The sequence below is a fragment of the Clavelina lepadiformis genome, chromosome 8, assembly GCF_947623445.1.
Source record: "Clavelina lepadiformis chromosome 8, kaClaLepa1.1, whole genome shotgun sequence".
Classification (NCBI taxonomy): Eukaryota; Metazoa; Chordata; class Ascidiacea; order Aplousobranchia; family Clavelinidae; genus Clavelina; species Clavelina lepadiformis.
This window is the reverse complement of record NC_135247.1, coordinates 11,741,155-11,754,029: the sequence shown is the minus strand read 5'-3', so window position 1 is coordinate 11,754,029 and position 12,875 is coordinate 11,741,155.

Genomic DNA, 12,875 nt, shown 5'->3' with positions numbered 1-12,875 from the left:
CAAATGTGCAATTCACATTGCAAAAAGTTCTAACGGGTCTCAAAATGTTTATTAGAGTCTAATAAGTAAATAATAAAAGTATAACAGTTAACCAATAAAAGGTTTGTCTGTTATCGTTAAAAGAACTTAACTAAAAAATTTGCACTATACATTAGTTATATAGGTCCTAAAAAGTGCCTTGTGAACTATATGGTGCCAAATGTTTAATTCACATTGCAAAAAGTTTTTACGGGTCTCAAAATGTTTATTAGAGTCTAATAAGTAAATAATAAAAGTATAACAGTTAACCAATAAAAGGTTTGTCTGTTATCGTTAAAAGAACTTAACTAAAACATTTGCACTATACATTAGTTATATAGGTCCTAAAAAGTGCCTTGTGAACTATATGGTGCCAAATGTGCAATTCACATTGCAAAAAGTTCTAACGGGTCTCAAAATGTTTATTAGAGTCTAATAAGTAAATAATAAAAGTATAACAGTTAACCAATAAAAGGTTTGTCTGTTATCGTTAAAAGAACTTAACTAAAAAATTTGCACTATACATTAGTTATATAGGTCCTAAAAAGTGCCTTGTGAACTATATGGTGCCAAATGTGCAATTCACATTGAAAAAAGTTCTAACGGGTCTCAAAATGTTTATTAGAGTCTAATAAGTAAATAATAAAAGTATAACAGTTAACCAATAAAAGGTTTGTCTGTTATCGTTAAAAGAACTTAACTAAAAAATTTGCACTATACATTAGTTATATAGGTCCTAAAAAGTGCCTTGTGAACTATATGGTGCCAAATGTGCAATTCACATTGCAAAAAGTTCTAACGAGTCTCAAAATGTTTATTAGAGTCTAATAAGTAAATAATAAAAGTATAACAGTTAACCAATAAAAGGTTTGTCTGTTATCGTTAAAAGAACTTAACTAAAATATTTGCACTATACATTAGTTATATAGGTCCTAAAAAGTGCCTTGTAAACTATATGGTGCCAAATGTGCAATTCACATTGCAAAAAGTTCTAACGGGTCTCAAAATGTTTATTAGAGTCTAATAAGTAAATAATAAAAGTATAACAGATAACCAATAAAAGGTTTGTCTGTTATCGTTAAAAGAACTTAACTAAAAAATTAGCACTATACATTAGTTATATAGGTCCTAAAAAGTGCCTTGTGAACTATATGATGCCAAATGTGCAATTCACATTGCAAAAAGTTCTAACGGGTCTCAAAATGTTTATTAGAGTCTAATAAGTAAATAATAAAAGTATAACTGTTAACCAATAAAAGGTTTGTCTGTTATCGTTAAAAGAACTTAACTAAAAAATTTGCACTATACATTAGTTATATAGGTCCTAAAAAGTGCCTTGTGAACTATATGATGCCAAATGTGCAATTCACATTGCAAAAAGTTCTAACGGGTCTCAAAATGTTTATTAGAGTCTAATAAGTAAATAATAAAAGTATAACAGTTAACCAATAAAAGGTTTGTCTGTTATCGTTAAAAGAACTTAACTAAAAAATTTGCACTATACATTAGTTATATAGGTCCTAAAAAGTGCCTTGTGAACTATATGGTGCCAAATGTTTAATTCACATTGCAAAAAGTTTTTACGGGTCTCAAAATGTTTATTAGAGTCTAATAAGTAAATAATAAAAGTATAACAGTTAACCAATAAAAGGTTTGTCTGTTATCGTTAAAAGAACTTAACTAAAAAATTTGCACTATACATTAGTTATATAGGTCCTAAAAAGTGCCTTGTGAACTATATGGTGCCAAATGTGCAATTCACATTGCAAAAAGTTCTAACGGGTCTCAAAATGTTTATTAGAGTCTAATAAGTAAATAATAAAAGTATAACAGTTAACCAATAAAAGGTTTGTCTGTTATCGTTAAAAGAACTTAACTAAAAAATTTGCACTATACATTAGTTATATAGGTCCTAAAAAGTGCCTTGTGAACTATATGGTGCCAAATGTGCAATTCACATTGAAAAAAGTTCTAACGGGTCTCAAAATGTTTATTAGAGTCTAATAAGTAAATAATAAAAGTATAACAGTTAACCAATAAAAGGTTTGTCTGTTATCGTTAAAAGAACTTAACTAAAAAATTTGCACTATACATTAGTTATATAGGTCCTAAAAAGTGCCTTGTGAACTATATGGTGCCAAATGTGCAATTCACATTGCAAAAAGTTCTAACGGGTCTCAAAATGTTTATTAGAGTCTAATAAGTAAATAATAAAAGTATAACAGTTAACCAATAAAAGGTTTGTCTGTTATCGTTAAAAGAACTTAACTAAAAAATTTGCACTATACATTAGTTATATAGGTCCTAAAAAGTGCCTTGTGAACTATATGGTGCCAAATGTGCAATTCACATTGCAAAACGTTCTAACGGGTCTCAAAATGTTTATTAGAGTCTAATAAGTAAATAATAAAAGTATAACAGTTAACCAATAAAAGGTTTGTCTGTTATCGTTAAAAGAACTTAACTAAAATATTTGCACTATACATTAGTTATATAGGTCCTAAAAAGTGCCTTGTGAACTTTATGGTTCCAAATGTGCAATTCACATTGCAAAAAGTTTTAACGGGTCTCAAAATGTTTATTAGAGTCTAATAAGTAAATAATAAAAGTATAACAGTTAACCAATAAAAGGTTTGTCTGTTATCGTTAAAAGAACTTAACTAAAAAATTTGCACTATACATTAGTTATATAGGTCCTAAAAAGTGCCTTGTGAACTATATGGTGCCAAATGTTTAATTCAAATTGCAAAAAGTTTTAACTGGTCTCAAAATGTTTATTAGAGTCTAATAAGTAAATAATAAAAGTATAACAGTTAACCAATAAAAGGTTTGTCTGTTATCGTTAAAAGAACTTAACTAAAACATTTGCACTGTACATTAGTTATATAGGTCCTAAAAAGTGCCTTGTGAACTATATGGTGCCAAATGTGCAATTCACATTGCAAAAAGTTCTAACGCGTCTCAAAATGTTTAGTAGAGTCTAATAAGTAAATAATAAAAGTATAACAGTTAACCAATAAAAGGTTTGTCTGTTATCGTTAAAAGAACTTAACTAAAACATTTGCACTGTACATTAGTTATATAGGTCCTAAAAAGTGCCTTGTGAACTATATGGTGCCAAATGTGCAATTCACATTGCAAAAAGTTCTAACGCGTCTCAAAATGTTTATTAGAGTCTAATAAGTAAATAATAAAAGTATAACAGTTAACCAATAAAAGGTTTGTCTGTTATCGTTAAAAGAACTTAACTAAAATATTTGCACTGTACATTAGTTATATAGGTCCTAAAAAGTGCCTTGTGAACTATATGGTGCCAAATGTGCAATTCACATTGCAAAAAGTTCTAACGGGTCTCAAAATGTTTATTAGAGTCTAATAAGTAAATAATAAAAGTATAACAGTTAACCAATAAAAGGTTTGTCTGTTATCGTTAAAAGAACTTAACTAAAAAATTTGCACTATACATTAGTTATATAGGTCCTAAAAAGTGCCTTGTGAACTATATGATGCCAAATGTGCAATTCACATTGCAAAAAGTTCTAACGGGTCTCAAAATGTTTATTAGAGTCTAATAAGTAAATAATAAAAGTATAACAGTTAACCAATAAAAGGTTTGTCTGTTATCGTTAAAAGAACTTAACTAAAAAATTTGCACTATACATTAGTTATATAGGTCCTAAAAAGTGCCTTGTGAACTATATGGTGCCAAATGTTTAATTCACATTGCAAAAAGTTTTTACGGGTCTCAAAATGTTTATTAGAGTCTAATAAGTAAATAATAAAAGTATAACAGTTAACCAATAAAAGGTTTGTCTGTTATCGTTAAAAGAACTTAACTAAAAAATTTGCACTATACATTAGTTATATAGGTCCTAAAAAGTGCCTTGTGAACTATATGGTGCCAAATGTGCAATTCACATTGCAAAAAGTTCTAACGGGTCTCAAAATGTTTATTAGAGTCTAATAAGTAAATAATAAAAGTATAACAGTTAACCAATAAAAGGTTTGTCTGTTATCGTTAAAAGAACTTAACTAAAAAATTTGCACTATACATTAGTTATATAGGTCCTAAAAAGTGCCTTGTGAACTATATGGTGCCAAATGTGCTATTCACATTGCAAAAAGTTCTAACGGGTCTCAAAATGTTTATTAGAGTTTAATAAGTAAATAATAAAAGTATAACAGTTAACCAATAAAAGGTTTGTCTGTTATCGTTAAAAGAACTTAACTAAAAAATTTGCACTATACATTAGTTATATAGGTCCTAAAAAGTGCCTTGTGAACTATATGGTGCCAAATGTGCAATTCACATTGCAAAAAGTTCTAACGGGTCTCAAAATGTTTATTAGAGTCTAATAAGTAAATAATAAAAGTATAACAGTTAACCAATAAAAGGTTTGTCTGTTATCGTTAAAAGAACTTAACTAAAAAATTAGCACTATACATTAGTTATATAGGTCCTAAAAAGTGCCTTGTGAACTATATGGTGCCAAATGTGCAATTCACATTGCAAAACGTTCTAACGGGTCTCAAAATGTTTATTAGAGTCTAATAAGTAAATAATAAAAGTATAACAGTTAACCAATAAAAGGTTTGTCTGTTATCGTTAAAAGAACTTAACTAAAATATTTGCACTATACATTAGTTATATAGGTCCTAAAAAGTGCCTTGTGAACTATATGGTGCCAAATGTTTAATTCACATTGCAAAAAGTTTTTACGGGTCTCAAAATGTTTATTAGAGTCTAATAAGTAAATAATAAAAGTATAACAGTTAACCAATAAAAGGTTTGTCTGTTATCGTTAAAAGAACTTAACTAAAAAATTTGCACTATACATTAGTTATATAGGTCCTAAAAAGTGCCTTGTGAACTATATGGTGCCAAATGTGCAATTCACATTGCAAAAAGTTCTAACGGGTCTCAAAATGTTTATTAGAGTCTAATAAGTAAATAATAAAAGTATAACAGTTAACCAATAAAAGGTTTGTCTGTTATCGTTAAAAGAACTTAACTAAAAAATTTGCACTATACATTAGTTATATAGGTCCTAAAAAGTGCCTTGTGAACTATATGGTGCCAAATGTGCAATTCACATTGCAAAAAGTTCTAACGGGTCTCAAAATGTTTATTAGAGTCTAATAAGTAAATAATAAAAGTATAACAGTTAACCAATAAAAGGTTTGTCTGTTATCGTTAAAAGAACTTAACTAAAAAATTTGCACTATACATTAGTTATATAGGTCCTAAAAAGTGCCTTGTGAACTATATGGTGCCAAATGTGCTATTCACATTGCAAAAAGTTCTAACGGGTCTCAAAATGTTTATTAGAGTTTAATAAGTAAATAATAAAAGTATAACAGTTAACCAATAAAAGGTTTGTCTGTTATCGTTAAAAGAACTTAACTAAAAAATTTGCACTATACATTAGTTATATAGGTCCTAAAAAGTGCCTTGTGAACTATATGGTGCCAAATGTGCAATTCACATTGCAAAAAGTTCTAACGGGTCTCAAAATGTTTATTAGAGTCTAATAAGTAAATAATAAAAGTATAACAGTTAACCAATAAAAGGTTTGTCTGTTATCGTTAAAAGAACTTAACTAAAAAATTAGCACTATACATTAGTTATATAGGTCCTAAAAAGTGCCTTGTGAACTATATGGTGCCAAATGTGCAATTCACATTGCAAAACGTTCTAACGGGTCTCAAAATGTTTATTAGAGTCTAATAAGTAAATAATAAAAGTATAACAGTTAACCAATAAAAGGTTTGTCTGTTATCGTTAAAAGAACTTAACTAAAATATTTGCACTATACATTAGTTATATAGGTCCTAAAAAGTGCCTTGTGAACTATATGGTGCCAAATGTTTAATTCACATTGCAAAAAGTTTTTACGGGTCTCAAAATGTTTATTAGAGTCTAATAAGTAAATAATAAAAGTATAACAGTTAACCAATAAAAGGTTTGTCTGTTATCGTTAAAAGAACTTAACTAAAAAATTTGCACTATACATTAGTTATATAGGTCCTAAAAAGTGCCTTGTGAACTATATGGTGCCAAATGTGCAATTCACATTGCAAAAAGTTCTAACGGGTCTCAAAATGTTTATTAGAGTCTAATAAGTAAATAATAAAAGTATAACAGTTAACCAATAAAAGGTTTGTCTGTTATCGTTAAAAGAACTTAACTAAAAAATTTGCACTATACATTAGTTATATAGGTCCTAAAAAGTGCCTTGTGAACTATATGGTGCCAAATGTGCAATTCACATTGAAAAAAGTTCTAACGGGTCTCAAAATGTTTATTAGAGTCTAATAAGTAAATAATAAAAGTATAACAGTTAACCAATAAAAGGTTTGTCTGTTATCGTTAAAAGAACTTAACTAAAAAATTTGCACTATACATTAGTTATATAGGTCCTAAAAAGTGCCTTGTGAACTATATGGTGCCAAATGTGCAATTCACATTGCAAAAAGTTCTAACGGGTCTCAAAATGTTTATTAGAGTCTAATAAGTAAATAATAAAAGTATAACAGTTAACCAATAAAAGGTTTGTCTGTTATCGTTAAAAGAACTTAACTAAAAAATTTGCACTATACATTAGTTATATAGGTCCTAAAAAGTGCCTTGTGAACTATATGGTGCCAAATGTGCAATTCACATTGCAAAACGTTCTAACGGGTCTCAAAATGTTTATTAGAGTCTAATAAGTAAATAATAAAAGTATAACAGTTAACCAATAAAAGGTTTGTCTGTTATCGTTAAAAGAACTTAACTAAAATATTTGCACTATACATTAGTTATATAGGTCCTAAAAAGTGCCTTGTGAACTTTATGGTTCCAAATGTGCAATTCACATTGCAAAAAGTTTTAACGGGTCTCAAAATGTTTATTAGAGTCTAATAAGTAAATAATAAAAGTATAACAGTTAACCAATAAAAGGTTTGTCTGTTATCGTTAAAAGAACTTAACTAAAAAATTTGCACTATACATTAGTTATATAGGTCCTAAAAAGTGCCTTGTGAACTATATGGTGCCAAATGTTTAATTCAAATTGCAAAAAGTTTTAACTGGTCTCAAAATGTTTATTAGAGTCTAATAAGTAAATAATAAAAGTATAACAGTTAACCAATAAAAGGTTTGTCTGTTATCGTTAAAAGAACTTAACTAAAACATTTGCACTGTACATTAGTTATATAGGTCCTAAAAAGTGCCTTGTGAACTATATGGTGCCAAATGTGCAATTCACATTGCAAAAAGTTCTAACGCGTCTCAAAATGTTTAGTAGAGTCTAATAAGTAAATAATAAAAGTATAACAGTTAACCAATAAAAGGTTTGTCTGTTATCGTTAAAAGAACTTAACTAAAACATTTGCACTGTACATTAGTTATATAGGTCCTAAAAAGTGCCTTGTGAACTATATGGTGCCAAATGTGCAATTCACATTGCAAAAAGTTCTAACGCGTCTCAAAATGTTTATTAGAGTCTAATAAGTAAATAATAAAAGTATAACAGTTAACCAATAAAAGGTTTGTCTGTTATCGTTAAAAGAACTTAACTAAAATATTTGCACTGTACATTAGTTATATAGGTCCTAAAAAGTGCCTTGTGAACTATATGGTGCCAAATGTGCAATTCACATTGCAAAAAGTTCTAACGGGTCTCAAAATGTTTATTAGAGTCTAATAAGTAAATAATAAAAGTATAACAGTTAACCAATAAAAGGTTTGTCTGTTATCGTTAAAAGAACTTAACTAAAAAATTTGCACTATACATTAGTTATATAGGTCCTAAAAAGTGCCTTGTGAACTATATGATGCCAAATGTGCAATTCACATTGCAAAAAGTTCTAACGGGTCTCAAAATGTTTATTAGAGTCTAATAAGTAAATAATAAAAGTATAACAGTTAACCAATAAAAGGTTTGTCTGTTATCGTTAAAAGAACTTAACTAAAAAATTTGCACTATACATTAGTTATATAGGTCCTAAAAAGTGCCTTGTGAACTATATGGTGCCAAATGTTTAATTCACATTGCAAAAAGTTTTTACGGGTCTCAAAATGTTTATTAGAGTCTAATAAGTAAATAATAAAAGTATAACAGTTAACCAATAAAAGGTTTGTCTGTTATCGTTAAAAGAACTTAACTAAAAAATTTGCACTATACATTAGTTATATAGGTCCTAAAAAGTGCCTTGTGAACTATATGGTGCCAAATGTGCAATTCACATTGCAAAAAGTTCTAACGGGTCTCAAAATGTTTATTAGAGTCTAATAAGTAAATAATAAAAGTATAACAGTTAACCAATAAAAGGTTTGTCTGTTATCGTTAAAAGAACTTAACTAAAAAATTTGCACTATACATTAGTTATATAGGTCCTAAAAAGTGCCTTGTGAACTATATGGTGCCAAATGTGCTATTCACATTGCAAAAAGTTCTAACGGGTCTCAAAATGTTTATTAGAGTTTAATAAGTAAATAATAAAAGTATAACAGTTAACCAATAAAAGGTTTGTCTGTTATCGTTAAAAGAACTTAACTAAAAAATTTGCACTATACATTAGTTATATAGGTCCTAAAAAGTGCCTTGTGAACTATATGGTGCCAAATGTGCAATTCACATTGCAAAAAGTTCTAACGGGTCTCAAAATGTTTATTAGAGTCTAATAAGTAAATAATAAAAGTATAACAGTTAACCAATAAAAGGTTTGTCTGTTATCGTTAAAAGAACTTAACTAAAAAATTAGCACTATACATTAGTTATATAGGTCCTAAAAAGTGCCTTGTGAACTATATGGTGCCAAATGTGCAATTCACATTGCAAAACGTTCTAACGGGTCTCAAAATGTTTATTAGAGTCTAATAAGTAAATAATAAAAGTATAACAGTTAACCAATAAAAGGTTTGTCTGTTATCGTTAAAAGAACTTAACTAAAATATTTGCACTATACATTAGTTATATAGGTCCTAAAAAGTGCCTTGTGAACTATATGGTGCCAAATGTGCAATTCACATTGCAAAAAGTTTTAACGGGTCTCAAAATGTTTATTAGAGTCTAATAAGTAAATAATAAAAGTATAACAGTTAACCAATAAAAGGTTTGTCTGTTATCGTTAAAAGAACTTAACTAAAAAATTTGCACTATACATTAGTTATATAGGTCCTAAAAAGTGGCTTGTGAACTATATGGTGCCAAATGTTTAATTCAAATTGCAAAAAGTTTTAACTGGTCTCAAAATGTTTATTAGAGTCTAATAAGTAAATAATAAAAGTATAACAGTTAACCAATAAAAGGTTTGTCTGTTATCGTTAAAAGAACTTAACTAAAAAATTTGCACTGTACATTAGTTATATAGGTCCTAAAAAGTGCCTTGTGAACTATATGGTGCCAAATGTGCAATTCACATTGCAAAAAGTTCTAACGCGTCTCAAAATGTTTAGTAGAGTCTAATAAGTAAATAATAAAAGTATAACAGTTAACCAATAAAAGGTTTGTCTGTTATCGTTAAAAAAACTTAACTAAAAAATTTGCACTATACATTAGTTATATAGGTCCTAAAAAGTGCCTTGTGAACTATATGGTGCCAAATGTTTAATTCACATTGCAAAAAGTTCTAACGGGTCTCAAAATGTTTATTAGAGTCTAATAAGTAAATAATAAAAGTATAACAGTTAACCAATAAAAGGTTTGTCTGTTATCGTTAAAAGAACTTAACTAAAAAATTTGCACTATACATTAGTTATATAGGTCCTAAAAAGTGCCTTGTGAACTATATGGTGCCAAATGTGCAATTCACATTGCAAAAAGTTCTAACGGGTCTCAAAATGTTTATTAGAGTCTAATAAGTAAATAATAAAAGTATAACAGTTAACCAATAAAAGGTTTGTCTGTTATCGTTAAAAGAACTTAACTAAAAAATTAGCACTATACATTAGTTATATAGGTCCTAAAAAGTGCCTTGTTAACTATATGGTGCCAAATGTTTAATTCACATTGCAAAAAGTTCTAACGGGTCTCAAAATGTTTATTAGAGTCTAATAAGTAAATAATAAAAGTATAACAGTTAACCAATAAAAGGTTTGTCTGTTATCGTTAAAAGAACTTAACTAAAAAATTTGCACTATACATTAGTTATATAGGTCCTAAAAAGTGCCTTGTGAACTATATGGTGCCAAATGTTTAATTCACATTGCAAAAAGTTTTTACGGGTCTCAAAATGTTTATTAGAGTCTAATAAGTAAATAATAAAAGTATAACAGTTAACCAATAAAAGGTTTGTCTGTTATCGTTAAAAGAACTTAACTAAAAAATTTGCACTATTCATTAGTTATATAGGTCCTAAAAAGTGCCTTGTGAACTATATGGTGCCAAATGTGCAATTCACATTGCAAAAAGTTCTAACGGGTCTCAAAATGTTTATTAGAGTCTAATAAGTAAATAATAAAAGTATAACAGTTAACCAATAAAAGGTTTGTCTGTTATCGTTAAAAGAACTTAACTAAAAAATTTGCACTATACATTAGTTATATAGGTCCTAAAAAGTGCCTTGTGAACTATATGGTGCCAAATGTGCAATTCACATTGAAAAAAGTTCTAACGGGTCTCAAAATGTTTATTAGAGTCTAATAAGTAAATAATAAAAGTATAACAGTTAACCAATAAAAGGTTTGTCTGTTATCGTTAAAAGAACTTAACTAAAAAATTTGCACTATACATTAGTTATATAGGTCCTAAAAAGTGCCTTGTGAACTATATGGTGCCAAATGTGCAATTCACATTGCAAAAAGTTCTAACGGGTCTCAAAATGTTTATTAGAGTCTAATAAGTAAATAATAAAAGTATAACAGTTAACCAATAAAAGGTTTGTCTGTTATCGTTAAAAGAACTTAACTAAAAAATTTGCACTATACATTAGTTATATAGGTCCTAAAAAGTGCCTTGTGAACTATATGGTGCCAAATGTGCAATTCACATTGCAAAACGTTCTAACGGGTCTCAAAATGTTTATTAGAGTCTAATAAGTAAATAATAAAAGTATAACAGTTAACCAATAAAAGGTTTGTCTGTTATCGTTAAAAGAACTTAACTAAAATATTTGCACTATACATTAGTTATATAGGTCCTAAAAAGTGCCTTGTGAACTTTATGGTTCCAAATGTGCAATTCACATTGCAAAAAGTTTTAACGGGTCTCAAAATGTTTATTAGAGTCTAATAAGTAAATAATAAAAGTATAACAGTTAACCAATAAAAGGTTTGTCTGTTATCGTTAAAAGAACTTAACTAAAAAATTTGCACTATACATTAGTTATATAGGTCCTAAAAAGTGCCTTGTGAACTATATGGTGCCAAATGTTTAATTCAAATTGCAAAAAGTTTTAACGGGTCTCAAAATGTTTATTAGAGTCTAATAAGTAAATAATAAAAGTATAACAGTTAACCAATAAAAGGTTTGTCTGTTATCGTTAAAAGAACTTAACTAAAACATTTGCACTGTACATTAGTTATATAGGTCCTAAAAAGTGCCTTGTGAACTATATGGTGCCAAATGTGCAATTCACATTGCAAAAAGTTCTAACGCGTCTCAAAATGTTTAGTAGAGTCTAATAAGTAAATAATAAAAGTATAACAGTTAACCAATAAAAGGTTTGTCTGTTATCGTTAAAAGAACTTAACTAAAACATTTGCACTGTACATTAGTTATATAGGTCCTAAAAAGTGCCTTGTGAACTATATGGTGCCAAATGTGCAATTCACATTGCAAAAAGTTCTAACGCGTCTCAAAATGTTTATTAGAGTCTAATAAGTAAATAATAAAAGTATAACAGTTAACCAATAAAAGGTTTGTCTGTTATCGTTAAAAGAACTTAACTAAAATATTTGCACTGTACATTAGTTATATAGGTCCTAAAAAGTGCCTTGTGAACTATATGGTGCCAAATGTGCAATTCACATTGCAAAAAGTTCTAACGGGTCTCAAAATGTTTATTAGAGTCTAATAAGTAAATAATAAAAGTATAACAGTTAACCAATAAAAGGTTTGTCTGTTATCGTTAAAAGAACTTAACTAAAAAATTTGCACTATACATTAGTTATATAGGTCCTAAAAAGTGCCTTGTGAACTATATGATGCCAAATGTGCAATTCACATTGCAAAAAGTTCTAACGGGTCTCAAAATGTTTATTAGAGTCTAATAAGTAAATAATAAAAGTATAACAGTTAACCAATAAAAGGTTTGTCTGTTATCGTTAAAAGAACTTAACTAAAAAATTTGCACTATACATTAGTTATATAGGTCCTAAAAAGTGCCTTGTGAACTATATGGTGCCAAATGTTTAATTCACATTGCAAAAAGTTTTTACGGGTCTCAAAATGTTTATTAGAGTCTAATAAGTAAATAATAAAAGTATAACAGTTAACCAATAAAAGGTTTGTCTGTTATCGTTAAAAGAACTTAACTAAAAAATTTGCACTATACATTAGTTATATAGGTCCTAAAAAGTGCCTTGTGAACTATATGGTGCCAAATGTGCAATTCACATTGCAAAAAGTTCTAACGGGTCTCAAAATGTTTATTAGAGTCTAATAAGTAAATAATAAAAGTATAACAGTTAACCAATAAAATGTTTGTCTGTTATCGTTAAAAGAACTTAACTAAAAAATTTGCACTATACATTAGTTATACAGGTCCTAAAAAGTGCCTTGTGAACTATATGGTGCCAAATGTGCTATTCACATTGCAAAAAGTTCTAACGGGTCTCAAAATGTTTATTAGAGTCTAATAAGTAAATTATAAAAGTATAACAGTTAACCAATAAAAGGTTTGTCTGTTATCGTTAAAAGAACTTAACTAAA